This window comes from Schistocerca gregaria, chromosome 8, assembly GCF_023897955.1.
Source record: "Schistocerca gregaria isolate iqSchGreg1 chromosome 8, iqSchGreg1.2, whole genome shotgun sequence".
NCBI lineage: Eukaryota > Metazoa > Arthropoda > Insecta > Orthoptera > Acrididae > Schistocerca > Schistocerca gregaria.
The window spans coordinates 8,842,488-8,866,320 of record NC_064927.1 but is presented as its reverse complement, the minus strand read 5'-3'; the positions used below and the strand labels follow the sequence as shown (position 1 = coordinate 8,866,320).

The window sequence follows — 23,833 nt, the reverse complement described above, 5'->3', positions numbered from 1 at the left end:
ACTTTTATTAAGAATTACTCTCAGATGTGATTAAGGCGAATGGCGCAGATAAAGCCTTTGCCAAAGCGGTACAGCATAAGGTGGGACGAGGCAGTCTGAATTACATTTTATAGATGTATTTCTCACATATGTCAGAGCCTCTCGCGGTCGTCGTCGTCGTCGTCGTCGTCGTCGTCGTCGTCGTCGCCGCCGCCGCCGCTTCTGCAGAAGTAGCAAATGGCCTTCGTGGCAAATGCGGCGAGGCACGCCCTGCCTTCGATTCCGTATGCACAAAGTGTGTGGTCTTGTTTCCCAGTCTATATTTGGTCGGTCACGTAAGAGGTTGAATGTAACGAATTGGTGGGAAAGAGCAAGGGCAGCGGCTGAGTAGAACGAAAACACAAATTATCAGGGGTGTGAGCGTTTCGAGATGAGTCATATACAAGTTGCACTTGGTCGTCAGTGACTGTGTGGCCTAATGGATAGTTCCGCTTGAGACGCGACAGCGATCGGACGTGCTGTGTATTCGATCCGCCGTTACCCTCGGGTTGTGAATATTTACCTTCTGTGTGTGACGTTTCTTTGTCTTCTGTTTTTCGTTGTTTCTTTGCCTTAGTGTTTGTTTTGTGTCTTGCGTTGTATTGCGGCTTTTGCCGCATTAATTAAGTGTTATGGCTTCCCGGTTTTTTTCCGCGGAAGTGTAGTCTCAGTTTTCAGTTTAACAAGGCTACCAGGAATGTCCAACCGACATCGTTGGAAATTCACGAATGGATTGTGGACACGATTGGCATTACATCGGACCAGGTACATACGGCGTATTTTGATACAGAATTATACTGCTTTTTTGTGAAATTGTTGAACTCGGTTTTGATGGATAAGATATTACTTAAACATGGTGAGCAAGTGTCGTTCCGTCATAGGGATGGTTCTGTTAGCAGTGTTACTGTCTCAAATGCTGAAATTACGTATACCACAGTTCGGGTTTATAATTTACCCCCTGAAGTTGACAACAGCTATCTTAAGGAAGCTTTGCTTGGTTATGGTACTGTTCGGTCAATTCGAAATGAACGTTGGTCTGCACAACATAAGCTGCAATGTTATAATGGTGTCAGATCAGTTGAAATGCATATTAAGTCTAATATACCGTCCCATCTGATTGTATGTGGTTATCGTGTACATCTTACTTATGAGGGGCAGCTTGGTACATGTTTCCTATGTAATGAACATGGTCATGTTCGAGCTAATTGCCCTAAGCGGGTATTTGTGCTTAAAAATGGCCTAGCACAGCGCCGCAAATTAACGGTTGCCGATCTTGTGCCAGCAGCTTCCTCCACTGTTTCCTATCTGCCTCCTGCAGTAGCTTCTTCACAACAGGTGTCACCCTCCCCTGATGCAGGTTTTCCTCCGCTACCCACTCGCCCAGACGTATCGGCTGCTCCTATACCGATTCCGTCTGTTACCAACAACAAACGCCGTCGTGCTAGTGATACCGGTAGCACTGATGACGAAGCTGCTGTTTCGCAGCCGGTTTGCGAATCTGATGAGAGAATTCCAGAATCTCCCATGACTGTTTCGGAATCTGTTCCCGCTGTCTCTCCTGCTTTGCTTGATGACGTCAAACTTGCTGCCATGCCGTCGGCGCAAGAGCCACAACATTCGGTCGAGGTGTTGTTGACATCCCCACCGCCACAGGCATCACAACATGTTGACGACACTTCGGTGGAGACGGCTGTTTGTCGGAAAACCGCTCCTAGAACTGCGCGCTCCGCATCAGCAGACTCCAAACCTATCTTACCACCTCCTACACTTCCAATACCTACACATTCTGAAACCGGTGCCGATGTTCCTGATGCAGTTTTCCCCTTGATGGCTCCTCCTTCTGACTCCTCTCGCCCTGCTAATCCTTCGGACGCTTTGGTTGACGTGCCTGATCTCGAACCCCCCACTCCGCCTGCTCTTGAATCTGGTGTGCATCAGATACGTCGTCGGGTGAAAGTGCCCCCCAATCTCCACGCGGTGCGGAAGAAACATAAGCATGCGAAGGACGACTCCGATTCCGTTGATTCTGGACAATCACCCTCTGCCATGTCTGATGTTGATGATATGGATGTAGTTGCTTCTAGTGTGGTGTAATTTGGGTTCATTTCCCATTTTTTGGTTGATGTTGCAGGCGTACACGTTTATTACCTTAAATATAAATGGCATTCAATCTGCTCTGAAGTTAGCGTCTCTGCAGCAGTTTATTTATGACTCTGCAGCTGATATTGTTTTCCTGCAGGAAGTCTCCGTTGCACACCTGTTTGTTCCTGGTTTTCGCACTATTATAAATTTTGCACCTGAGTTTTCTGCAGGTACTGCTTTCCTAATTCGTGACGGTATCCCCGTTACCGAAATTGAGCTTTTAGACTCGGGACGGGGCATTGGTTGTCGGTTATTTGACACGACCTTGGTTAACATTTACGCCCCCTCTGGTTCTAGCAAGCGGCAGGAAAGGTCTCGTTTTTATAAAGAGGATCTGATTTACCTTTTACGAAAAAATCCTGCGACCTTGATATTGGGGGGCGATTTTAATTGTGTGTTACAAGCTAAAGACCAATCCCCTCATTTTAATTATTGTTTCGAGCTACATTCTCTTGTACGTCAATTACGACTACGCGATGCGTGGGAGGTTAAACACCCCACTTTAGTTAAATTTACATTTTTTACTGTCACCTCAAGTAGTCGACTTGACCGATTGTATATTTCTGATCCCCTTAGTGTTTCTGTTTTAGATGTAGATGTTATTCCAGCCAGTTTTACGGATCATTGTGCCCTTGCTGTTATAATTAATTTGGAGCGTCAACCTCTTAAACTTTATAGGCCGCTGTGGAAATTAAATGTCTCCTTGCTCGATGACCCTGACATCGAACCTCTAATACAGACGGCTTGGGACTTTTGTTTACGTTCTCTGCGATACTATCCGTCTAAGCTTCATTGGTGGATCCACTGTGTGAAGCCAAAACTACGTCGCACTTTAATGTCCTACAGTTATAATAGAGCGCGAGATCTGAAACTGACTTTTGAATATTACTATTCGGTGCTTCGCGAACTTTATGATACTTCTACAATGACATGTGCCCACCTTTCTGAGATTCGGAAAATTAAGGCCAAGCTACTTAGTATTAAGCGGCTTCAGATGGAAGGATTGAAGATTAAATCTAAACCACCGTCCACGTTAGCACATGAAATGACTTCTATGTACCATCTGTTTCGTCACCACAAGAACCGTCGACGTGTATTGATTGACGGCCTTATGGCAGCTGATGGTCGCCGGCTTACCTTACAGAATCAAATAAGCCATGAACTTACCTGCTACTATGAGACGTTATATACTGCGGCTGATTCTGATCCGAATGATGTTGACGAGATTTTAACTGCTATCCCATCAGTTTTAACAGAGGACCATAATGCGAAATTTTTAGCTCCTTTTACTGCAGACGAAATTTCAGCTTTCATTGTTTGTTCAGCATCTCACAAATCTCCTGGTCCTGATGGCCTACCTAAGGAGTTTTTTGTTCGCTTTTGGCCTATTGTAGGGCCTGTTTCTACGGATATTGTGAATGAAATCTTGAATGGTGGCACAATTCCAGCCGATTTCAAGAGAGGTACGGTTGTCCTGATACCTAAATCTGCTGGTTTGAAGACAGCTAGTGACTTTCGTCCTTTAACCCTATTAAATTTTGACTATAAGACGGCCGCTAGGGCTGTTAATGCACGTCTATCCCTCTTGCTTACACCTGTGATACCTCCTTGTCAAAGCTGCTTTCCAGGGCGCTCTATATTGACGTCTCTGGCGGGGTATCGTGATGTCGTGTCGATTGTCGCTGTCACCAATATTTCCTGTGCGCTTTTATTTGTTGATTTTAGTAAGGCCTTTGATCGTGTGTCCCATTCGTTTTTAGAGCTTCTGCTGCGCCGGCTCGGTTTTAATGAACAGGCGCTGCTGGTACTTAAGAATATGACGACTGGCATTTCTGCTAAGATTGACATTAATGGCCAGCTGACAAAGGTCATTGATATTCAACGTGGCTTCCCGCAAGGTAGTCCTTTATCCATGACCCTTTATGCTCTCTCCCTTCAACCAGTCCTTACACGTCTCAACTCGACACTTCGTGGTCTTACGATCTCTGGGGTTACCCAGACGGCAACAGCTTATGCTGATGATTTGGTTGTTTTGCTTCGTTCCACCGCAGAAGTGCCGCAGTTGAAAATGGAACTCGATAAATTTTCTGCGGCCTCAGGTTCTCGTATCAATCCCCGTAAAAGCAAGCTCCTGAATTTGCGGGGCTTTGAACGTGTGGTTGTTCCGTGGGTTACAGCTGTTGAACACCATACACATTTAGGTATCTATCTTGAACGTTGTCCTCTTCGGATGGCTGCAAAAAATTGGCTAGTGGCCATTTCCAGCTGCAAGGTGTTTTATTAGAACACTCATGGCGTTCGATACCGCTACTGCAAAAAAAGCGTGTATTAGACACTTATGTTTTATGTAAAGTATATTACGTTGCTCAGCTGTTTCCGCTTCCCCGAATGCAGGGTGCAAAAATGGTCGAGCTTATTAACAGATATATTTGGCGGGGGCATATTTTTAAATTACGTTGTGATGTTCTTACGAAGCCGCGTCTTGAGGGCGGCTTGTCGTTCACCGACGTCCGTGTCAAGGCTGCTGCCCTTTATGTTAAGCGAACCCTCCATCTTTTATTATCTGAGTCCCCGACTGTTACTTCGCGATTATTCCATGTCGTTCGTCCTGCGAGCTTGTCACCGCCCATTAACGTTGGGCCTCTAAATGCGAAGCTACGGCATGTTCGGGACTTCTACACTGAGATTAGTTACCTAGATCTCCACTTACAACGTCGTCCTGTTATTACTACGCTAACCCTGCTTGACAAATGGCGACGGTCTTCTTCTTCCAACCCGATTGTTTTGCATTATCCCAGTTTTAATTGGCGTAACATATGGACGAATATTAGCTTACCCGTTCATTCAGCAACTGTTGCCTCCCTATGGTATAAGGTAGTTAATCAGCTGATTCCTACGAACGAACGCCTTCATCGTATAGGTTTATGTGTCTCTCCGCTTTGTCAAACGTGTGGTTGTGTTGATACACCCCAACACCGATTTACCTGCGCTGACCGTCATCGCATGTGGCACTGGCTGCGCCGACAATTGGCTTTACTCACCAGGAGCTCCGAATCGGCATTTAAGACTGATATACTCTGCTGGCCGGACACGGTTTTTTATCCCCGGACCAAGAACAACACCGTTATGTGGCTTCTTGGCCGTTACATTTTTGCAGTGGTTGATGATCATGGTATAACCGATTTCATGTCGTTTACTGGTAACATGCTTCATGAGTTCTGGACGCAAAAGTCTTTCCCACACCTTAAGAGGGACTTTGCGAATATGCTTACTATTGTTTTCGAAAAGCAGGGAGTTGGTTAAGTTTCAATTTCTATTGATCGCTCCTGCGCCTGAATCATTAATGGAACCGGTATAGGGGCATACTGAGCTAACTTCATGACAGGGAAGACATTCTCGCTAGTTCTTAGGTACAATCTTGGCAGGAAGCCAAAATAACTGTTTCGATAGACAACGCTTCATAAGTCCCGTGTTCACATATAAGTTCATAAGACTCCGAACCAAAGACAATTACAACGTATTGGTGACACTGTGCTTCAGTGCAGGGAGGAGGAGACGTCTTGGCCAGGCCTCGGGATACGACCCCTGAACAACGCGCCTCCACCTACCTGCCCTGGGACATTACAAAGGAAAAACGAAAAAACAGTGTTTAAAAAATATGAATAAAGAAAAACCTAAAAAGGAAAAAAAAGAAAAAAAATGGATAAGGCGTCGGATTTCGGATCTGAAGATTACAGGTTCGAATGCTGTCACGCTCGTGTTTTATCATTTCTGAATAAGAAACATACCGTTTTAATGTAGCATTTGAGCAGTACGAAACCGTCTGAATGTTGCTGTTGACCATTTTCTGCTTGGAGATGCTCTTGAGCTTGAAACACACACTACAAGACCGGTGTTAACTAGCGAAATGGTCGGCAGAGTGCCGTCACCGCGAGTTTCCACTGGCACTTGCACATCTAAAACAACGTCGGAAAGTAACTCGTTCGCCTTTTGAGTCACATCAAGCATGAGTGTTAATTTTGACGCCACTAGCTCTGCAGGTTGTCATGCAATTCCTTTACCTCTCAGAAATGATTATGAAATAAAAGTGAAGTACGTGACGAGTGTGACGTTAGGAAAACATTAGGCAGCATGGAGAGATTCTGTATGGGACCACCCAACCCAAACGAGTACTGTGTGACGTGCTGCCCAGCAAGTATTCACCGAAGCAGCCCGGCTAGCTCAGTCGGTAGAGCGTGAGACTCTTAATCTCAGGGTCGTGGGTTCGAGCCCCACGCTGGGCGGAACAGAATTTTGTTCAGCTGCAGATGTAAATTACCGTTTTTCTGATTAACGTGATGTAATGGAAATAGCAACTTTAAACTTTGCCTACGTCTCTGTCAGTCGCAAGGAAACTGTATTTGAAGGTGAAGGTGATTTTGTAGACATGTGTGAAAGATATGTTCTGAAATGCAAGTGTTGTTGTTTGGAGAGGACATCGGTTACGTGTCAGATGTGTAGTCAAGCAGTAATGGGTCTCCATAGCTGCAAATATTAGTCGGTAATATGAAGTGTTGTCAGCTGAAGTCTGATGATCCAGACGACCGTAAGGACGAAGTACGCAAAAGTACCGCTAGGCCACGCCTCTTTAGCTCAGTGGTAGAGCACTGGACTAGTAAACCAAGGGCCGTGAGTACCATCCTCAAAGGAAGAAGTAGAATTTTGGAAATCAGTTGCGCGTCGTGGCCGTATAGCAAACAGTATCTGTGATGACGAACAATTAGCGACATGCCTTTTATTAAGAATTACTCTCAGATGTGATTAAGGCGAATGGCGCAGATAAAGCCTTTGCCAAAGCGGTACAGCATAAGGTGGGACGAGGAAGTCTGAATCACATTTTATAGGTGTATTTCTCACATATGTCAGAGCCTTTCGCGGTCGTCGTCGTCGTCGTCGTCGTCGTCGCCGCCGCTTCTGCAGAAGTAGCAAATGGCCATCGTGGCAAATGCGGCGAGGCACGCCCTGCCTTCGATTCCGTATGCACAAAGTGTGTGGTCTTGTTTCCCAGTCTATATTTGGTCGGTCACGTAAGAGGTTGAATGTAACGAATGGGTGGGAAAGAGCAAGGGCAGCGGCTGTGTAGAACGAAAACACAAATTATCAGGGGTGTGAGCGTTTCGAGATGAGTCATATACAAGTTGCACTTGGTCGTCAGTGACTGTGTGGCCTAATGGATAAGGCGTCGGACTTCGGATCTGAAGATTACAGGTTCGAATGCTGTCACGCTCGTGTTTTATCAGTTCTGAAAAAGAAACATACCGTTTTAATGTAGCATTCGAGCAGTACGAAACCGTCTGAATGTTGCTGTTGACCATTTTCTGCTTGGAGATGCTCTTGAGCTTGAAACACACACTACAAGACCAGTGTTAACTAGCGAAATGATCGGCAGAGTGCCGTCACCTCGAGTTTCCACTGGCACTTGCACATCTAAAACAACGTCGGAAAGTAACTCGTTCGCCTTTTGAGTCACATCAAGTATGAGTGTTAATTTTGACGCCACTAGCTCTGCAGGTTGTCATGCAATTCCTTTACCTCTCAGAAATGATTATGAAATAAAAGTGAAGTACGTGACGAGTGTGACGTTAGGAAAACATTAGGCAGCATGGAGAGATTCTGTATGGGACCACCCAACCCAAACGAATACTTTGTGACGTGCTGCCCGGCAAGTAATAACCGAAGCAGCCCGTCTAGCTCAGTCGGTAGAGCATGAGACTCTTAATCTCAGGGTAGTGGGTTCGAGCACCACGCTGGGTGGAACCGAAATTTGTCCCGCTGCAGATGTAAATTACCGTTTTTCTGACTAACGTGATGTAATGGAAATAGCAACTTTAAACTTTGCCTACGTCTCTGTCAGTCGCAAGGAAACTGTATTTGAAGGTGAAGGTGATTTTGTAGACATGTGTGAAAGACATGTTCTGAAATGCAAGTGTTGTTGTTTGGAGAGGACATCGGTTACGTGTCAGATGTGTAGCCAAGCATTAATGGGTTGCCATGGCTGCAAATATTAGTCGGTAATATGAAGTGTTGTCAGCTGAAGTCTGATGATCCAGACGACCGTAAGGACGAAGTACGCAAATCTACCGCTAGGCCGCGCCTTTTTAGCTCAGTGGTAGAGCACTGGACTAGTAAACCAAGGGTCGTGAGTTCCATTCTCAAAGGAAGAAGTCGAATTTTCGAAATCAGTTGCGCGTCGTGGCCGTATAGCAAGCAGTATCTGTGATGACGAACAATTAACGACATGCCTTTTATTAAGAATTACTCTCAGATGTGATTAACGTGAATGGCGCTGATAAAGCCTTTGCCAAAGCGGAACAGCATAAGGTTGGACGAGGCAGTCTGAATTACATTTTATAGATGTATTTCTCACATATGTCAGAGCCTTTCGCGGTCGTCGTCGTCGTCGTCGTCGCCGCCGCCGCCGCCGCTTCTGCAGAAGTAGCAAATGGCCATCGTGGCAAATGCGGCGAGGCACGCCCTGCCTTCGATTCCGTATGCACAAAGTGTGTGGTCTTGTTTCCCAGTCTATATTTGGTCGGTCACGTAAGAGGTTGAATGTAACGAATGGGTGGGAAAGAGCAAGGGCAGCGGCTGTGAAGAACGAAAACACAATTTATCAGGGGTGTGAGCGTTTCGAGATGAGTCATATACAAGTTGCACATGGTCGTCAGTGACTGTGTGGCCTAATGGATAAGGCGTCGGACTTCGGATCTGAAGATTACAGGTTCGAATGCTGTCACGCTCGTGTTTTATCAGTTCTGAAAAAGAAAAATACTGTTTTAATGTAGCATTTGAGCAGTACGAAACTGTCAGAATGTTGCTGTTGACCATTTTCTGCTTGGAGATGCTCTTGAGCTTGAAACACACACTACAAGACCGGTGTTAACTAGCGAAATGGTCGGCAGAGTGCCGTCACCGCGAGTTTCCACTGGCACTTGCACATCTAAAACAACGTCGGAAAGTAACTCGTTCGCCTTTTGAGTCACATCAAGTATGAGTGTTAATTTTGACGCCACTAGCTCTGCAGGTTGTCATGCAATTCCTTTACCTCTCAGAAATGATTATGAAATAAAAGTGAAGTACGTGACGAGTGTGACGTTAGGAAAACATTAGGCAACATGGAGAGATTCTGTATGGGACCACCCAACCCAAACGAGTACTGTGTGACGTGCTGCCCGGAAAGTATTCACCGAAGCAGCCCGGCTAGCTCAGTCGGTAGAGCATGAGACTCTTAATCTCAGGGTCTTGGGTTCGAGCCCCACGCTGGGCGAAACGGAATTTTGTTCCGCTGCAGATGTAAATTACCGTTTTTCTGATTAACGTGATGTAATGGAAATAGCAACTTTAAACTTTGCCTACGTCTCTGTCAGTCGCAAGGAAACTGTATTTGAAGGTGAAGGTGATTTTGTAGACATGTGTGAAAGACATGTTCTGAAATGCAAGTGTTGTTGTTTGGAGAGGACATCGGTTACGTGTCAGATGTGTAGACAAGCAGTAATGGGTCGCCATGGCTGCAAATATTAGTCGGTAATATGAAGTGTTGTCAGCTGAAGTCTGATGATCCAGACGACCGTAAGGACGAAGTACGCAAAAGTACCGCTAGGCCGCGCTTCTTTAGCTCAGTGGTAGAGCACTGGACTAGTAAACCAAGGGTCGTGAGTTCCTTCCTCTAAGGAAGAAGTCGAATTTACGAAATCAGTTGCGCGTCGTGGCCGTATAGCAAAGAGTATCTGTGATAACGAACAATTAGCGACATGCCTTTTATTAAGAATTACTCTCAGATGTGATTAACGCGAATGGCGCTGATAAAGCCTTTGCCAAAGCGGTACAGCATAAGGTGGGACGAGGCAGTCTGAATTACATTTTATAGATCTATTTCTCACATATGTCAGAGCCTCTCGCGGTCGTCGTCGTCGTCGTCGTCGTCGTCGTCGCCGCCGCCGCCGCCGCTTCTTCAGAAGTAGCAAATGGCCATCGTGGCAAATGCGGCGAGGCACGCCGTGCCTTCGATTCCGTATGCACAAAGTGTGAAGTCTTGTTTCCCAGTCTATATTTGGTCGGTCACGTAAGAGGTTGAATGTAACGAATGGGTGGGAAAGAGCAAGGGCAGCGGCTGTGTAGAACGAAAACACAAATTATCAGGGGTGTGAGCGTTTCGAGATGAGTCATATACAAGTTGCTCTTGGTCGTCAGTGACTGTGTGGCCTAATGGATAAGGCGTCGGACTTCGGATCTGAAGATTACAGGTTCGAATGCTGTCACGCTTGTGTTTTATCAGTTCTGAAAAATAAACATACCGTTTTAATGTAGCATTTGAGCAGTACGAAACCGTCTGAATGTTGCTGTTGACCATTTTCTGCTTGGAGATGCTCTTGAGCTTGAAACACACACTACAAGACCGGTGTTAACTAGCGAAATGGTCGGCAGAGTGCCGTCACCGCGAGGTTCCACTGGCACTTGCACATGTAAAACAACGTCGGAAAGTAACTCGTTCGCCTTTTGAGTCACATCAAGTATGAGTGTTAATTTTGACGCCACTAGCTCTGCAGGTTGTCATGCAATTCCTTTACCTCTCAGAAATGATTATGAAATAAAAGTGAAGTACGTGACGAGTGGGACGTTAGGAAAACATTAGGCAGCATGGAGAGATTCTGTATGGGACCACCCAACCCAAACGAGTACTTTGTGACGTGCTGCCAGGCAAGTATTAACCGAAGCAGCCCGGCTAGCTCAGTCGGTAGAGCATGAGACTCTTAACCTCAGGATCGTGGGTTCGAGACCTACGCTGGGCGCAACGGAATTTTGTTCCGCTGCAGAAGTAAATTACCGTTTTTCTGATTAACGTGATGTAATGGAAGTAGCAACTTTGAACTTTGCCTACGTCTCTGTCAGTCGCAAGGAAACTGTATTTGAAGGTGAAGGGGATTTTGTAGACATGTGTGAAAGACATGTTCTGAAATGCAAGTGTTGTTGTTTGGAGAGGACATCGGTTACGTGTCAGATGTGTAGCCAAGCAGTAATGGGTCGCCATAGCTGCAAATATTAGTCGGTAATATGAAGTGTTGTCAGCTGAAGTCTGATGATCCAGACGACCGTAAGGACGAAGTACGCAAAGGGACCGCTACGCCGCGCCTCTTTAGCTCAGTGGTAGAGCACTGGACTAGTAAAGCAAGGGTCGTGAGTTCCATCCTCAAAGGAAGAAGTCGAATTTTGGAAATCAGTTGCGCGTCGTGGCCGTATACCAAACAGTATCTGTGATGACGAACAATTAGCGACATGCCTTTTATTAAGAATTACTCTCAGATGTGATTAAGGCGAATGGCGCAGATAAAGCCTTTGCCAAAGCGGTACAGCATAAGGTGGGACGAGGAAGTCTGAATTACATTTTATAGATGTATTTCTCACATATGTCAGAGCCTCTCGCGGTCGTCGTCGTCGTCGTCGTCGTCGTCGTCGTCGTCGTCGTCGGCGCCGCCGCTTCTGCAGAAGTAGCAAATGGCCATCGTGGCAAATGCGGCGAGGCACGCCCTGCCTTCGATTCCATATGCACAAAGTGTGTGGTCTTGTTTCCCAGTCTATATTTGGCCGGTCACGTAAGAGGTTGAATGTAACGAATGGGTGGGAAAGAGCAAGGGCAGCGGCTGTGTAGAACGAAAACACAAATTATAAGGGGTGTGAGCGTTTCGAGATGAGTCATATACAAGTTGCACTTGGTCGTCAGTGACTGTGTGGCCTAATGGATAAGGCGTCGGACTTCGGATCTGAAGATTACAGGTTCGAATGCTGTCACGCTCGTGTTTTATCAGTTCTGAAAAAGAAAAATACTGTTTTAATGTAGCATTTGAGCAGTACGAAACCGTCTGAATGTTGCTGTTGACCATTTTCTGCTTGGAGATGCTCTTGAGCTTGAAACACACACTACAAGACCGGTGTTAACTAGCGAAATGGTCGGCAGAGGGCCGTCACCGCGAGTTTCCACTGGCACTTGCACATCTAAAACAACGTCGGAAAGTAACTCGTTCGCCTTTTGAGTCACATCAAGTATGAGTGTTAATTTTGACGCCACTAGCTCTGCAGGTTGTCATGCAATTCCTTTACCTCTCAGAAATGATTATGAAATAAAAGTGAAGTACGTGACGAGTGTGACGTTAGGAAAACATTAGGCAACATGGAGAGATTCTGTATGGGACCACCCAACCCAAACGAGTACTGTGTGACGTGCTGCCCGGAAAGTATTCACCGAAGCAGCCCGGCTAGCTCAGTCGGTAGAGCATGAGACTCTTAATCTCAGGGTCTTGGGTTCGAGCCCCACGCTGGGCGAAACGGAATTTTGTTCCGCTGCAGATGTAAATTACCGTTTTTCTGATTAACGTGATGTAATGGAAATAGCAACTTTAAACTTTGCCTACGTCTCTGTCAGTCGCAAGGAAACTGTATTTGAAGGTGAAGGTGATTTTGTAGACATGTGTGAAAGACATGTTCTGAAATGCAAGTGTTGTTGTTTGGAGAGGACATCGGTTACGTGTCAGATGTGTAGACAAGCAGTAATGGGTCGCCATGGCTGCAAATATTAGTCGGTAATATGAAGTGTTGTCAGCTGAAGTCTGATGATCCAGACGACCGTAAGGACGAAGTACGCAAAAGTACCGCTAGGCCGCGCCTCTTTAGCTCAGTGGTAGAGAACTGGACTAGTAAACCAAGGGTCGTGAGTTCCTTCCTCTAAGGAAGAAGTCGAATTTACGAAATCAGTTGCGCGTCGTGGCCGTATAGCAAAGAGTATCTGTGATAACAAACAATTAGCGACATGCCTTTTATTAAGAATTACTCTCAGATGTGATTAACGGGAATGGCGCTGATAAAGCCTTTGCCAAAGCGGTACAGCATAAGGTGGGACTAGGCAGTCTGAATTACATTTTATAGATCTATTTCTCACATATGTCAGAGCCTCTCGCGGTCGTCGTCGTCGTCGTCGTCGTCGTCGTCGTCGTCGCCGCCGCCGCCGCTTCTTCAGAAGTAGCAAATGGCCATCGTGGCAAATGCGGCGAGGCACGCCGTGCCTTCGATTCCGTATGCACAAAGTGTGTGGTCTTGTTTCCCAGTCTATATTTGGTCGGTCACGTAAGAGGTTGAATGTAACGAATGGGTGGGAAAGAGCAAGGGCAGCGGCTGTGTAGAACGAAAACACAAATTATAAGGGGTGTGAGCGTTTCGAGATGAGTCATATACAAGTTGCACTTGGTCGTCAGTGACTGTGTGGCCTAATGGATAAGGCGTCGGACTTCGGATCTGAAGATTACAGGTTCGAATGCTGTCACGCTCGTGTTTTATCAGTTCTGAAAAAGAAACATACCGTTTTAATGTAGCATTAGAGCAGTACGAAACCGTCTGAATGTTGCTGTTGACCATTTTCTGCTTGGAGATGCTCTTGAGCTTGAAACACACACTACAAGACCAGTGTTAACTAGCGAAATGGTCGGCAGAGTGCCGTCACCGCGAGTTTCCACTGGCACTTGCACATCTAAAACAACGTCGGAAAGTAACTCGTTCGCCTTTTGTGTCACATCAAGTATGAGTGTTAATTTTGACGCCACTAGCTCTGCAGGTTGTCATGCAATTCCTTTACCTCTCATAAATGATTATGAAATAAAAGTGAAGTACGTGACGAGTGTGACGTTAGGAAAACATTAGGCAGCATGGAGAGATTCTGTATGGGACCACCCAACCCAAACGAGTACTTTGTGACGTGCTTGCACGGCAAGTAATCACCCAAGCAGCCCGGCTAGCTCAGTCGGTAGAGCATGAGACTCTTAATCTCAGGATCGTGGGTTCGAGCCCCACGCTGGACGGAACGGAATTTTGTTCCGCTGCAGAAGTATATTACCGTTTTTCTGATTAACGTGATGTAATGGAAATAGCAACTTTAAACTTTGCCTACGTCTCTGTCAGTCGCAAGGAAACTGTATTTGAAGGTGAAGGTGATTTTGTAGACATGTGTGAAAGACATGTTCTGAAATGCAAGTGTTGTTGTTTGGAGAGGACATCGGTTACGTGTCAGATGTGTAGCCAAGCAGTAATGGGTCGCCATAGCTGCAAATATTAGTCGGTAATACGAAGTGTTGTCAGCTGAAGTCTGATGATCCAGACGACCGTAATGACGAAATATGCAAAAGTACCGCTAGGGCGCGCCTCTTTAGCTCAGTGGTAGAGCACTGGACTAGTAAACCAAGTGTCGTGAGTTCCATCCTCAAAGGAAGAAGTCGAATTTTGGAAATCAGTTGCGCGTCGTGGCCGTATAGCAAACAGTATCTGTGATCACGAACAATTAGCGACATGCCTTTTATTAAGAATTACTCTCGTATGTGATTAACGCGAATGGACCAGATAAAGCATTTGCCAAAGCGGTTCAGCATAAGGTGGGACGAGGCCGTCTGAATTACATTTTATAGATGTATTTCTCACATATGTCAGAGCCTCTCGCAGTCGACGTCGTCGTCGCCGCCGTCGCTTCTGCAGAAGTAGCAAATGGCCATCATGGCAAATGCGGCGAGGCACGCCCTGCCTTCGATTCCGTATGCACAAAGTGTGTGGTCTTGTCTCCCAGTCTATATTTGGTCGGTCACGTAAGAGGTTGAATGTAACGAATGGGTGGGAAAGAGCAAGGGCAGCGGCTGTGTAGAACGAAAACACAAATTATCAGGGGTGTGAGCGTTTCGAGATGAGTCATATACAAGTTGCACTTGGTCGTCAGTGACTGTGTGGCCTAATGGATAAGGCGTCGGACTTCGGATCTGAAGATTACAGGTTCGAATGCTGTCACGCTCGTGTTTTATCAGTTCTGAAAAAGAAACATACCGTTTTAATGTAGCATTTGAGCAGTACGAAACCGTCTGAATGTTGCTGTTGACCATTTTCTGCTTGGAGATGCTCTTGAGCTTGAAACACACACTACAAGACCGGTGTTTACTAGCGAAATGGTCGGCAGAGTGCCGTCACCGCGAGTTTCCACTGGCACTTGCACATCTAAAACAACGTCGGAAAGTAACTCGTTCGCGTTTTGAGTCACATCAAGTATGAGTGTTAATTTTGACGCCACTAGCTCTGCAGGTTGTCATGCAATTCCTTACCTCTCAGAAATGATTATGAAATAAAAGTGAAGTACGTGACGAGTGTGACGTTAGGAAAACATTAGGCAGCATGGAGAGATTCTGTATGGGACTACCCAACCCAAACGAGTACTGTGTGACGTGCTGCCCGGCAAGTATTCACCGAAGCAGCCCGGCTAGATCAGTCAGTAGAGCATGAGGCTCTTAATCTCAGGGTCGTTGGTTTGAGCCCCACGCTGGGCGAAACGGAATTTTGTTCCGCTGCAGATGTAGATTACCGTTTTTCTGATTAACGTGATGTAATGGAAATAGCAACTTTAAACTTTGCCTACGTCTCTGTCAGTCGCAAGGAAACTGTATTTGAAGGTGAAGGTGATTTTGTAGACATGTGTGAAAGACATGTTCTGAAATGCAAGTGTTGTTGTTTGGAGAGGACATCGGTTACGTGTCAGATGTGTAGCCAAGCAGTAATGGGTCGCCATAGCTGCAAATATTAGTCGGTAATATGAAGTGTTGTCAGCTGAAGTCTGATGATCCAGACGACCGTAAGGACGAAGTTCGCAAAGGTACCGCTAGGCCGCGCCTCTTTAGCTCAGTGGTGGAGCCCTGGACTAGTAAACCAAGGGTCGTGAGTTCCATCCTCAAAGGAAGAAGTCGAATTTTGGAAATCAGTTGCGCGTCGTGGCCGTATAGCAAACAGTATCTGTGATGACGAACAATAAGCGAAATGCCTTTTATTAAGAATTACTCTCAGATGTGATTAAGGCGAATGGCGCAGATAAAGCATTTGCCAAAGCGGTTCAGCATAACGTGGGACGAGGCAGTCTGAATTACATCTTATAGATGTATTTCTCACATATGTCAGAGCCTCTCGCGGTCGTCGTCGTCGTCGTCGTCGTCGTCGTCGTCGTTGCCGCCGACGCCGCCGCCGCCGCCGCTTCTGCAGAAGTAGCAAATGGCCATCGTGGCAAATGCGGCGAGGCACGCCCTGCCTTCGATTCCGTATGCACAAAGTGTGTGGTCTTGTTTCCCAGTCAATATTTGGTCGGTCACGTAAGAGGTTGAATGTAACGAATGGGTGGGAAAGAGCAAGGGCAGCGGCTGTGTAGAACGAAAACACAAATTATCAGGGGTGTGAGCGTTTCGAGATGAGTCATATACAAGTTGCACTTGGTCGTCAGTGACTGTGTGGCCTAATGGATAAGGCGTCGGACTTCGGATCTGAAGATGACAGGTTCGAATGCTGTCACGCTCGTGTTTTATCAGTTCTGAAAAAGAAACATACCGTTTTAATGTAGCATTTGAGCAGTACGAAACCGTCTGAATGTTGCTGTTGACCATTTTCTGCTTGGAGATGCTCTTGAGCTTGAAACACACACTACAAGACCGGTGTTAACTAGCGAAATGGTCGGCAGAGTGCCGTCACCGCGAGTTTCCACTGGCACTTGCACATCTAAAACAACGTCGGAAAGTAACTCGTTCGCCTTTTGAGTCACACCAAGTATGAGTGTTAATTTTGACGCCACTAGCTCTGCAGGTTGTCATGCAATTCCTTACCTCTCAGAAATGATTATGAAATAAAAGTGAAGTACGTGACGAGTGTGACGTTAGGAAAACATTAGGCAGCATGGAGAGATTCTGTATAGGACCACCCAACCCAAACGAGTACTGTGTGACGTGCTGCCCGGCAAGTATTCACCGAAGCAGCCCGGCTAGCTCAGTCGGTAGAGCATGAGACTCTTAATCTCAGAGTCGTGGGTTCGAGCCCTACGCTGGGCGAAACGGAATTTTGTTCCGCTGCAGATGTAAATTACCGTTTTTCTGATTAACGTGATGTAATGGAAATAGCAACTTTAAACTTTGCCTACGTCTCTGTCAGTCGCAAGGAAACTGTATTTGAAGGTGAAGGTGATTTTGTAGACATGTGTGAAAGACATGTTCTGAAATGCAAGTGTTGTTGTTTGGAGAGGACATCGGTTACGTGTCAGATGTGTAGCCAAGCAGTAATGGGTCGCCATAGCTGCAAATATTAGTCGGTAATATGAAGTGTTGTCAGCTGAATTCTGATGATCCAGACGACCGTAAGGATGAAGTACGCAGAAGTACCGCTAAGCCGCGCCTCTTTAGCTCAGTGGTAGAGCACTCGACTAGTAAACCAAGGGTCGCGAGTTCCATCCTCAAAGGAAGAAGTCGAATTTTGGAAATCAGTTGCGCGTCGTGGCCGTATAGCAAACAGTATCTGTGATGACGAACAATTAGCGACATGCCTTTTATTAAGAATTACTCTCAGATGTGATTAAGGCGAATGGCGCAGATAAAGCCTTTGCCAAAGCGGTTCAGCATAAGGTGGGACGACGCAGTCTGAATTACATTTTATAGATGTATTTCTCACATATGTCAGAGCCTCTCGCGGTCGTCGTCGTCGCCGCCGCCGCTTCTGCAGAAGTAGCAAATGGCCATCGTGGCAAATGCGGCGAGGCACGCCCTGCCTTCGATTCCGTATGCAGAAAGTGTGTGGTCTTGTTTCCCAGTCAATATTTGGTCGGTCACGTAAGAGGTTGAATGTAACGAATGGGTGGGAAAGAGCAAGGGCAGCGGCTGTGTATAACGAAAACACAAATTATCAGGGGTGTGAGCGTTTCGAGATGAGTGATATACAAGTTGCACTTGGTCGTCAGTGACTGTGTGGCCTAATGGATAAGGCGTCGGACTTCGGATCTGAAGATTACAGGTTCGAATGCTGTCACGCTCGTGTTTTATCAGTTCTGAAAAAGAAACATACCGTTTTAATGCATCATTTGAGCAGTACGAAACCGTCTGAATGTTGCTGTTGACCATTTTCTGCTTGGAGATGCTCTTGAGCTTGAAACACACACTACAAAACCGGTGTTAACTAGCGAAATGGTCGGCAGAGTGCCGTCACCGCGAGTTTCCACTGGCACTTGCACATCTAAAACAACGTCGGAAAGTAACTCGTTCGCCTTTTGAGTCACATCAAGTATGAGTGTTAATTTTGACGCCACTAGCTCTGCAGGTTGTCATGCAATTCCTTACCTCTCAGAAATGATTATGAAATAAAAGTGAAGTACGTGACGAGTGTGACGTTAGGAAAACATTAGGCAGCATGGAGAGATTCTGTATGGGACCACCCAACCCAAACGAGTACTGTGTGACGTGCTGCCCGGCAAGTATTCACCGAAGCAGCCCGGCTAGCTCAGTCGGTAGAGCATGAGACTCTTAATCTCAGTGTCGTGGGTTCGAGCCCCACGCTGGGCGACACGGAATTTTGTTCCGCTGCAGATGTAAATTACCGTTTTTCTGATTAACGTGATGTAATGGAAATAGCAACTTTAAACTTTGCCTACGTCTCTGTCAGTCGCAAGGAAACTGTATTTGAAGGTGAAGGTGATTTTGTAGACATGTGTGAAAGACATGTTCTGAAATGCAAGTGTTGTTGTTTGGAGAGGACATCGGTTACGTGTCAGATGTGTAGCCAAGCAGTAATGGGTCGCCATAGCTGCAAATATTAGTCGGTAATATGAAGTGTTGTCAGCTGAATTCTGATGATCCAGACGACCGTAAGGATGAAGTACGCAGAAGTACCGCTAAGCCGCGCCTCTTTAGCTCAGTGGTAGAGCACTGGACTAGTAAACCAAGGGTCGCGAGTTCCATCCTCAAAGGAAGAAGTCGAATTTTGGAAATCAGTTGCGCGTCGTGGCCGTATAGCAAACAGTATCTGTGATGACGAACAATTAGCGACATGCCTTTTATTAAGAATTACTCTCAGATGTGATTAAGGCGAATGGCGCAGATAAAGCCTTTGCCAAAGCGGTTCAGCATAAGGTGGGACGACGCAGTCTGAATTACATTTTATAGATGTATTTCTCACATATGTCAGAGCCTCTCGCGGTCGTCGTCGTCGCCGCCGCCGCTTCTGCAGAAGTAGCAAATGGCCATCGTGGCAAATGCGGCGAGGCACGCCCTGCCTTCGATTCCGTATGCACAAAGTGTGTGGTCTTGTTTCCCAGTCAATATTTGGTCGGTCACGTAAGAGGTTGAATGTAACGAATGGGTGGGAAAGAGCAAGGGCAGCGGCTGTGTATAACGAAAACACAAATTATCAGGGGTGTGAGCGTTTCGAGATGAGTGATATACAAGTTGCACTTGGTCGTCAGTGACTGTGTGGCCTAATGGATAAGGCGTCGGACTTCGGATCTGAAGATTACAGGTTCGAATGCTGTCACGCTCGTGTTTTATCAGTTCTGAAAAAGAAACATACCGTTTTAATGCATCATTTGAGCAGTACGAAACCGTCTGAATGTTGCTGTTGACCATTTTCTGCTTGGAGATGCTCTTGAGCTTGAAACACACACTACAAGACCGGTGTTAACTAGCGAAATGGTCGGCAGAGTGCCGTCACCGCGAGTTTCCACTGGCACTTGCACATCTAAAACAACGTCGGAAAGTAACTCGTTCGCCTTTTGAGTCACATCAAGTATGAGTGTTAATTTTGACGCCACTAGCTCTGCAGGTTGTCATGCAATTCCTTACCTCTCAGAAATGATTATGAAATAAAAGTGAAGTACGTGACGAGTGTGACGTTAGGAAAACATTAGGCAGCATGGAGAGATTCTGTATGGGACCACCCAACCCAAACGAGTACTGTGTGACGTGCTGCCCGGCAAGTATTCACCGAAGCAGCCCGGCTAGCTCAGTCGGTAGAGCATGAGACTCTTAATCTCAGTGTCGTGGGTTCGAGCCCCACGCTGGGCGACACGGAATTTTGTTCCGCTGCAGATGTAAATTACCGTTTTTCTGATTAACGTGATGTAATGGAAATAGCAACTTTAAACTTTGCCTACGTCTCTGTCAGTCGCAAGGAAACTGTATTTGAAGGTGAAGGTGATTTTGTAGACATGTGTGAAAGACATGTTCTGAAATGCAAGTGTTGTTGTTTGGAGAGGACATCGGTTACGTGTCAGATGTGTAGCCAAGCAGTAATGGGTCGCCATAGCTGCAAATATTAGTCGGTAATATGAAGTGTTGTCAGCTGAATTCTTATGATCCAGACGACCATAAGGATGAAGTACGCAGAAGTGCCGCTAAGGCGCGCCTCTTTAGCTCAGTGGTAGAGCACTGGACTAGTAAACCAAGGGTCGCGAGTTCCATCCTCAAAGGAAGAAGTCGAATTTTGGAAATCGGTTGCGCGTCGTGGCCGTATAGCAAACAGTATCTGTGATGACGAACAATTAGCGACATGCCTTTTATTAAGAATTACTCTCAGATGTGATTAAGGCGAATGGCGCAGATAAAGCCTTTGCCAAAGCGGTTCAGCATAAGGTGGGACGACGCAGACTGAATTACATTTTATAGATGAATTTCTCACATATGTCAGAGACTCTCGCGGTCGTCGTCGTCGTCGTCGTCGTCGTCGCCGCCGCCGCTTCTGCAGAAGTAGCAAATGGCCATCGTGGCAAATGCGGCGAGGCACGCCCTGCCTTCGATTCCGTATGCACAAAGTGTGTGGTCTTGTTTCCCAGTCAATATTTGGTCGGTCACGTAAGAGGTTGAATGTAACGAATGGGTGGGAAAGAGCAAGGGCAGCGGCTGTGTAGAACGAAAACACAAATTATCAGGGGTGTGAGCGTTTCGAGATGAGTCATATACAAGTTGCACTTGGTCGTCAGTGACTGTGTGGCCTAATGGATAAGGCGTCGGACTTCGGATCTGAAGATGACAGGTTCGAATGCTGTCACGCTCGTGTTTTATCAGTTCTGAAAAAGAAACATACCGTTTTAATGTAGCATTTGAGCAGTACGAAACCGTCTGAATGTTGCTGTTGACCATTTTCTGCTTGGAGATGCTCTTGAGCTTGAAACACACACTACAAGACCGGTGTTAACTAGCGAAATGGTCGGCAGAGTGCCGTCACCGCGAGTTTCCACTGGCACTTGCACATCTAAAACAACGTCGGAAAGTAACTCGTTCGCCTTTTGAGTCACATCAAGTATGAGTGTTAATTTTGACGCCACTAGCTCTGCAGGTTGTCATGCAATTCCTTACCTCTCAGAAATGATTATGAAATAAAAGTGAAGTACGTGACGAGTGTGACGTTAGGAAAACATTAGGCAGCATGGAGAGATTCTGTATAGGACCACGCAACCCAAACGAGTACTGTGTGACGTGCTGCCCGGCAAGTATTCACCGAAGCAGCCCGGCTAGCTCAGTCGGTAGAGCATGAGACTCTTAATCTCAGGGTCGTGGGTTCGAGCCCTACGCTGGGCGAAACGGAGTTTTGTTCCGCTGCAGATGTAAATTACCGTTTTTCTGATTAACGTGATGTAATGGAAATAGCAACTTTAAACTTTGCCTACGTCTCTGTCAGTCGCAAGGAAACTGTATTTGAAGGTGAAGGTGATTTTGTAGGCATGTGTGAAAGACATGTTCTGAAATGCAAGTGTTGTTGTTTGGAGAGGACATCGGTTACGTGTCAGATGTGTAGCCAAGCAGTAAAGGGTCGCCATAGCTGCAAATATTAGTCGGTAATATGAAGTGTTGTCAGCTGAATTCTGATGATCCAGACGACCGTAAGGATGAAGTACGCAGAAGTACCGCTAAGCCACGCCTCTTTAGCTCAGTGGTAGAGCACTGGACTAGTAAACCAAGGGTCGCGAGTTCCATCCTCAAAGGAAGAAGTCGAATTTTGGAAATCAGTTGCGCGTCGTGGCCGTATAGCAAACAGTATCTGTGATGACGAACAATTAGCGACATGCCTTTTATTAAGAATTACTCTCAGATGTGATTAAGGCGAATGGCGCAGATAAAGCCTTTGCCAAAGCGGTTCAGCATAAGGTGGGACGACGCAGTCTGAATTACATTTTATAGATGTATTTCTCACATATGTCAGAGCCTCTCGCGGTCGTCGTCGTCGCCGCCGCCGCTTCTGCAGAAGTAGCAAATGGCCATCGTGGCAAATGCGGCGAGGCACGCCCTGCCTTCGATTCCGTATGCACAAAGTGTGTGGTCTTGTTTCCCAGTCAATATTTGGTCGGTCACGTAAGAGGTTGAATGTAACGAATGGGTGGGAAAGAGCAAGGGCAGCGGCTGTGTAGAACGAAAACACAAATTATCAGGGGTGTGAGCGTTTCGAGATGAGTCATATACAAGTTGCACTTGGTCGTCAGTGACTGTGTGGCCTAATGGATAAGGCGTCGGACTTCGGATCTGAAGATGACAGGTTCGAATGCTGTCACGCTCGTGTTTTATCAGTTCTGAAAAAGAAACATACCGTTTTAATGTAGCATTTGAGCAGTACGAAACCGTCTGAATGTTGCTGTTGACCATTTTCTGCTTGGAGATGCTCTTGAGCTTGAAACACACACTACAAGACCGGTGTTAACTAGCGAAATGGTCGGCAGAGTGCCGTCACCGCGAGTTTCCACTGGCACTTGCACATCTAAAACAACGTTGGAAAGTAACTCGTTCGCCTTTTGAGTCACATCAAGTATGAGTGTTAATTTTGACGCCACTAGCTCTGCAGGTTGTCATGCAATTCCTTACCTCTCAGAAATGATTATGAAATAAAAGTGAAGTACGTGACGAGTGTGACGTTAGGAAAACATTACGCAGCATGGAGAGATTCTGTATGGGACCACCCAACCCAAACGAGTACTTTGTGACGTGCTGCCCGGCAAGTATTCACCGAAGCAGCCCGGCTAGCTCAGTCGGTAGAGCATGAGACTCTTAATCCCAGAGTCGTGGGTTCGAGCACCACTCTGGGTGGAACGGAATTTTGTTCCGCTGCAGATGTAAATTACCGTTTTCTGATTAACGTGATGTAGTGGAAATAGCAACTTTAAACTTTGCCTACGTCTCTGTCAGTCGCAAGGAAACTGTATTTGAAGGTGAAGGTGATTTTGTAGACATGTGTGAAAGACATGTTCTGAAATGCAAGTGTTGTTGTTTGGAGAGGACATCGGTTACGTGTCAGATGTGTAGCCAAGCAGTAATGGGTCGCCATAGCTGCAAATATTAGTCGGTAATACGAAGTGTTGTCAGCTGAAGTCTGATGATCTAGACGACCGTAAGGACGAAGCGTGCAAAAGTACCGCTAGGGCGCGCCTCTTTAGCTCAGTGGTAGAGCACTGGACTAGTAAACCAAGGGTCGTGAGTTCCATCCTCAAAGGAAGAAGTCGAATTTTGGAAATCAGTTGCGCGTCGTGGCCGTATAGCAAACAGTATCTGTGATGACGAACAATTAGCGACATGCCTTTTATTAAGAATTACTCTCAGATGTGAATAACGCGAATGGCGCAGATAAAGCCTTTGCCAAATCGGTACAGCATAAGGTGGGACGAGGCAGTCTGAATTACAGTTTATAGATGTATTTCTCACATATGTCAGAGCCTCTCGCGGTCGTCGTCGTCGTCGTCGTCTTTGCCGCCGACGCCGCCGCCGCCGCCGCTTCTGCAGAAGTAGCAAATGGCCATCGTGGCAAATGCGGCGAAGCACGCCCTGCCTTCGATTCCGTATGC

General features: G+C 46.4%; 10 non-coding genes across 10 annotated transcripts; all 10 read left to right on the top strand.

Annotated features, from left to right (window-relative positions):
• The first annotated feature begins 6,370 nt into the window (after positions 1-6,370).
• Positions 6,371-6,443, top strand: Trnak-cuu (transfer RNA lysine (anticodon CUU)). Its single transcript has one exon. It is a non-coding gene; the product is annotated as a tRNA-Lys (tRNA).
• Positions 6,444-7,880: 1,437 nt separating this feature from the next.
• Trnak-cuu (transfer RNA lysine (anticodon CUU)) lies at positions 7,881-7,953 on the top strand. Its single transcript has one exon. It is a non-coding gene; the product is annotated as a tRNA-Lys (tRNA).
• Positions 7,954-9,393: 1,440 nt separating this feature from the next.
• On the top strand, positions 9,394-9,466 carry Trnak-cuu (transfer RNA lysine (anticodon CUU)). The gene has a single exon. It is a non-coding gene; the product is annotated as a tRNA-Lys (tRNA).
• A 1,449-nt stretch (positions 9,467-10,915) lies between these two features.
• Positions 10,916-10,988, top strand: Trnak-cuu (transfer RNA lysine (anticodon CUU)). The gene has a single exon. It is a non-coding gene; the product is annotated as a tRNA-Lys (tRNA).
• Positions 10,989-12,443: 1,455 nt separating this feature from the next.
• On the top strand, positions 12,444-12,516 carry Trnak-cuu (transfer RNA lysine (anticodon CUU)). Its single transcript has one exon. It is a non-coding gene; the product is annotated as a tRNA-Lys (tRNA).
• A 1,453-nt stretch (positions 12,517-13,969) lies between these two features.
• Positions 13,970-14,042, top strand: Trnak-cuu (transfer RNA lysine (anticodon CUU)). Its single transcript has one exon. It is a non-coding gene; the product is annotated as a tRNA-Lys (tRNA).
• Positions 14,043-17,005: 2,963 nt separating this feature from the next.
• Positions 17,006-17,078, top strand: Trnak-cuu (transfer RNA lysine (anticodon CUU)). The gene has a single exon. It is a non-coding gene; the product is annotated as a tRNA-Lys (tRNA).
• Positions 17,079-18,502: 1,424 nt separating this feature from the next.
• On the top strand, positions 18,503-18,575 carry Trnak-cuu (transfer RNA lysine (anticodon CUU)). The gene has a single exon. It is a non-coding gene; the product is annotated as a tRNA-Lys (tRNA).
• Positions 18,576-19,999: 1,424 nt separating this feature from the next.
• Positions 20,000-20,072, top strand: Trnak-cuu (transfer RNA lysine (anticodon CUU)). Its single transcript has one exon. It is a non-coding gene; the product is annotated as a tRNA-Lys (tRNA).
• A 1,439-nt stretch (positions 20,073-21,511) lies between these two features.
• Trnak-cuu (transfer RNA lysine (anticodon CUU)) lies at positions 21,512-21,584 on the top strand. The gene has a single exon. It is a non-coding gene; the product is annotated as a tRNA-Lys (tRNA).
• The last annotated feature ends 2,249 nt before the right edge of the window (positions 21,585-23,833 follow it).